We start from the raw sequence: 6,000 nt of genomic DNA on the forward strand, positions 1-6,000 counted from the left end.
ACTTTTGAGCACCTTGGAACTCTTGCAAGCAGCATTATAAAAGTAATGGAAACATTACCTTTCACTTTTCAGTCAGTCAGTGACGTGCTAAATAATAGAAATTAGTTAAGCTTTTGCTGCAGAAGTTTCTACCCTCTGGCATTTGTGACATGAATACAGAGGTATCAAATAAACCAAGGTGAGGCTTTCATCTTTCTTTTTAACTTGTATTTTCATTGCTCTATATATTAAGAAACTGACTAATCTGCATTTTTCTTCAATATTAATCTTGATCCTACTGATTAAATGACCTCAGCTCAGATTCAGATTTTCTGTGGAATTCGAAAGCCCTGCTTGTCTTTCCTATTAATTGTAAGTATTGATTTAATATGTAATAGATGAATATAGACAAATACCTACATAGATATAAATAGATGGATCTATAGCTAGATTCTTATCTAGACTCTCTGAGAGCTTGCTAAACCAGAACTAGTCATGGATCATTACTTTATGTTATGCCTAGGCATTGTAGAACAAAAAGGTACAGTCTCAGCATACTATGTGAGCTTTCTTCAGCTCATACTGTCTTTAGTGAAATATCCTTTTTTTCTGTCCTACATGTTTGCAGCCTTACCCATTCTGATTCTGACAGTTCATTTTTTTAACCGGAGGGAAGGATGTGGACCAGGGGATCACTTGAGGTCTCTCTGTGACTCAAAGTTTCTCTGGAAAATATTTGGAGGGGTGGAGTATGAAAATACAAAGAAGGAAAGTGAAAGGAGACCATCAAGCCCTGTATGAGATCTAAAAGTTAAACTCTTAGTGGGAGAGAAAGACTGAAAGTGTGTGTTGATAAATGATGGTAAGTGCTTTGCAGAGAACGGTTTTACAAGGCTAAACAGAGTAAGGTTACCCAGAACTGAAGCAGGGGAAGCAAGGGATATCATTCATACAAATAAGCTAGATGGTAGCTTCAGGAGAAAGGTAAAACCTTTATAAAATCTAATGATGTGTAAATACCACCTGCATTAATTATGCTGCACTACTGAATGTTAAAAATCTGAAGCCCAGAGCTAGAATAATTAACCTGCCCTTGTGATTACCTTGGAAGAGAAAGAAAGTTACTTTTCCAGCAGTGAAAGCTAAAGTTACAAATAAAAAAAACGGAAGCTTATTGTGTTCAAACCCTTTTTTGACAACAGAGAGTTTCTCAGGGATGTTTGCTGAAAGCCTAGGTAATAGACACACTGTCATTTAACTATTTTATTTTTTTTTCCAAAGTACCCAAGTAATTTCAACCTTAAATCCCCAACTAAGGGCAAGCCATTTCATTGATGTTAGAGATCTGACGAGCTGAGCTCCACACACTCTGAGAAACCTGCCCACAAACAAAACCAAATACCTATGTTTACAGTATCCCATCACATCGTGAAGGATGTGCTGTATTAAGTATATAGAGAAACAATAGTTTTCTGGTTTATTACTGGCCTAGAGGGCTTGCTTTCCTGTAATGTAATTTCTTCAAACAGGGTCTTTTAAGGTGTGTATGCCAAAATGACATTTCAACTTAGAATCAGCCTATCTTTCTATACTAAATTTTCAGAAAATCAGAACAAATTGCTGTAGACATGGAGACATTGTTAGAGGGAATTAATATAGTGTCGCCAAGAGTCGAGGGAAAAATCACTCGATTATTCAGAGGCATGTATGAATGAATGTTCTACAATGAGAGAGATGTCCTGGTTACCCTACTTTTAATGTGAGAGAGAAACAAGCCCTGACTGCTAAACCTGTCATTTCCTTAAACTGGCATTATTTTATACCATATAAATAAATATGGTAAATAAATAATAAGTAAATAATAATAAGAGGTGTCTTGGTTTTAAGTAAGAAAACTGTGGTTTAAACTTATTGGCCTTTCACTGAATCTAATATATTTGTTTTCAGGTATAGGTGATCAAGAAATACAAAAGTAAAAATGTAGAAATATGTTAATATAGATATATATCTGCATGTGGAAATGGCCTTTGTCATGCTTATTTCATATAAATCCTTAAAGATTGCATACCAGAGAGAAAAATCCATCTTTCCTCTGCACTCTATTGATATTTCTGTCTGGACATATTTATAAAATTTGTCTTCTTAGTATGTTTTAGATAACAAGACAGTTGTGAACACTTTAGGAAAAAAAATTCACATTAAGAATCCAGTGTGAAATAATCTTGCAACAATAGTCTACCTTCGACAACCTGAAAACATTGCAATTTGCTAGTGTCCTGTTACATGAAGTGTACATATTTTTTTAAAATGGAAATGAAATTTTTGATAAAGTGTTTTCCAATTCTTGTTATTAATTTGTGGCAGGAGTGTTTAGAGTTTTCTGCAGTCATCTGGATGAATTTAGTAAATTGAAAATTAAATATTGATTTGCTGCAAGAACCAAGCTTTTTCTCTTGAAAAAGCTGGCAGCCCACGGCTTGGACAGGGGCACTCTTTGCTGGGTTAGGAACTGGCCGGAGGGCTGGGCCCAGAGAGTGGTGTTGAATGGTGCTGCATCCAGTTGGCAGCCAGTCACTTAGTGGTGTCCCCAAGGGATCAGTGTTGGGCCCAGGTCTGTTTAGTATCTTTATTGATTTAGATGAGGGGATTGAGTCCATCATCAGCAAATTTGCAGATGACACTAAGTTGGGGGGGAGTGTCGATCAGCTGGAAGGCAGGAGGGCTCTGCAGAGGGACCTGGACAGACTGGAGAGTTGGGCTGATTCCAACGGGATGAGGTTCAACAAGGCCAAGTGCTGAGTTCTGCACTCTGGCCACAACAACCCCATGCAGTGCTACAAGCTGGGGACAGAGTGGCTGGAGCGCAGCCAGGCAGAGAGGGACCTGGGAGTCTGGATTGACAGGAAGCTGAACATGAGCCAGCAGTGTGCTCAGGTGGCCAAGAAGGCCAATGGCATCCTGGCCTGGATCAGGAACAGTGTGGCCAGCAGGTCCAAGGAAGTGATTCTTTCCCAGTGCTGGTGAGGTCACACCTTGAGTACTGTGTCCAGTTCTGGGTCCCTCAGTTCAGAAAGGATACTGAGGTCCTGGAGCAGGTTCAGAGAAGAGCAACAAGGTTGGTGAAGGGACTCAAGCACAAGTCCTATGAGGAGAGGCTGAGGGAGCTGGGGCTGTTCAGCCTGGAGAAGAGGAGGCTCAGGGGAGACCTCATCACTCTCTACAACTCCCTGAAAGGAGGTTGTAGCCAGGTGGGGGTTGGTCTCTTTTCCCAGGCAACTATCAGCAAGACAAGAGGGCATGGTCTCAAGTTGTGCCAGGGGAGGTTTAGGTTAGGTATTAGAAGGAATTTCTTTCCAGAGAGGGTGGTCAGACATTGGAATGAGCTGCTCAGGGAAGTGGTGGATTCTCCATCTCTGAAGGATTTTAAGATGAGACTGGATGTGGCACTTAGTGCCATGGTCTGGTAACCACGGTGGTAGTGGATCAAGGGTTGGACTTGATGATCTCAGAGGTCCTTTCCAACCCAGCTGATTCTATGATTCTATGAATAGATAGAAATAAACAATTCCCAGAATAGGAATCACGCTGCTATTGCAGCTTTCCAGAAATTTAATGCAATTACTTTCATTCTGGGGCAAGTTTGTAGGGAATAAGGTCTAGTGGTACAGGTTCAGATAAATAGACACTGATATCAGTTTTCATGGAACACTTTTGTAAAAAGTATAGTGTTACCCAGCATTAAGGATAATACAAACACACAAGGCATCTGCCTTCTTTTCCCCCCTGAGCGAAGCCTATTTAATTATATATTGTTGAGAGTTTATTTTCTCTCTTTATCACTTTGCTGGTATATGTCTTTTTTCCCCCTTGATTTATTGAGCTTTTATGCCTAGAAGCATATTTTTAATTAAATCACAGAATATCACAGAATATGCTGATCTGGAAAGGACCCACAAGGATCATTGTATCTGACTCCTGGCCCTGCACAGGACAGCCACAAGAGAGTATGTACCACGTACATGTACCATGTGCCCGAGACTATCATCCAAATGCTTCTTGAACTTTGTCAGGCTTGGTGCTGTGACCACTTCCCTGGAGAGCCTGTTCCAGTGCCCAACCACCCTCTGGGCAAAGAACCATTCCCTAATATCCAACCTAAACCTCCCCTAACACAACTTCAGGTCATTCCCTGGGGTTCTGTCACTGATCATCACAGAGAAGAGATCAGTGCCTGCCCCTCCTCTTCCCCTCATGAGGAAGTTGTAACTGCAATGAAGTTGCCCCTCGGTCTCCTCTTATCTAGGTTCAACCGACCAAGAAAACTAAATAAATTGTGTCTTGTAAGGACATTTAACAAATATTGATCACAAAATCACTTTAAAATGTAGTTATTTTCATGAATTTTCTCCCCCTGAAATAAATACGATCTCACTCAAAAATCTCCTGACATTTGTCGAAGGTTTCCCTTTGCTCCATATCACTTGGTTGGGAGTGGCTATCTCATAAGATGTCATTTTATTTTCAAGAGATCCATTTGAGTGTAAATGGTAATTTCTCAGATGTTTAAACAAATAAAACACTGATCTTGAGATGAAAAATTTCGAACAAGAGAGGCATGCTAAATATTGAAAAAATATGGACTGGAAGAAGATACGTTATTTCAAGTCTCTATTACGCGCTTGCAACAAACGTGGGTCAATGCGCTTGCAACAAATGTGGGTAGAGTCCTTCCCAAATCTTCGTTCGCGAAGCCCAGCCATGATTACAAACAGGCTATTCCCTGAAAAATGTGAGTTGTTTGGTCCAGCCTCCTCAATCTGCTTGGTCAATATTTATATAGTTTCTTTTTTTCAAGATTGCTTTTCTATGATCATCATGGAGTGTGTAGGACTTTCCCACTCACTCTGTTGAAACATTTGAATACCTATGAGAAATTCCGTTTCCTATTTATCTTCTGCCAAAAGATAAATGAACCTGCCTCTTTCATGGTATAGGGCATCCAACAGGAGAGACTGACGGAGCCTCTCCTCCTTTGAATATCTCCTAAGGCTCTCATAAAAACTGAATGCCCTCAAGCCTACGTTCTTCTATGTTTAGAGCTGAGACATTTGAACTAAATTCTCACATACTAGTGACTGGGCCATGAAGCCATGGCCAATTCATTTCTTATTCTTGAACTGTTCCACCTTGCATACAGTAATTCAAGATTAATTCAGTTAGAAAGAAAGAGAATCAGAAGAGCTATCTGGGATGCTACTTGGGGGATTTAAGCAAAAAGATAGCAAGTGAGAACACTTAGCTTCTAGTCACAGATCAAAATAACTTGTAAATATTTTAGACCAAATTGACAGCCTGAAATTAAAAGATGAAGAGTAGCCTACTCAGCTCAGCAAGTTTTTTAGCAGCTGAGGAACAGTGATTGGAAAGTTATATTCCCTGAAGCAGAGGAGAGAAATAATTTTGAGCTATGCATTCATTAAGTGAGTGCCACTGAATAAAAAGTGAGGGGCTGTTTCTTCTCATGTCTGGTTTAGGAGTGATTTGCCAAATTTATCTCTTCGCTTTCATTTTTTTGCTTTGCCAAACTTACCTGAAATGAAATTAAATTGTTTGGTCTTAGAATCACTTGAAGACATATTCCAGTTTTTAATTTTTAGAGGTTTTTTCCTTTAGTTTTTATTTTAAGAGGGGGGAAAAAAGCTTATCTGATTGGATTTTTCTTTCTGCCAACTGAAAAATAATTATTCACACAGACCACATTCCTTATTGTTTTTGCTCCTTCTTCTGTAATATTTATTTCTCAGTGTCCTTATATATTCAGGCTTCTATAAAAGTTCCCTAACTCAACTCATGCTACTAAAAAAATTATATATTAAACAATGCTCTTGTTGATTTTTCAGCAACTTAGTAAACGGATCAAGTGATTTAAATAATGTTTGTGTCAGAGCTCTTCCAAATGAGTCATTATTGTGGCTAAAACAGCATGAATTAGAAAAAAATGAACAATTCTGGGAATGAACA

This window comes from Pseudopipra pipra, chromosome 3 (genome assembly GCF_036250125.1).
Source record: "Pseudopipra pipra isolate bDixPip1 chromosome 3, bDixPip1.hap1, whole genome shotgun sequence".
Classification (NCBI taxonomy): domain Eukaryota; kingdom Metazoa; phylum Chordata; class Aves; order Passeriformes; family Pipridae; genus Pseudopipra; species Pseudopipra pipra.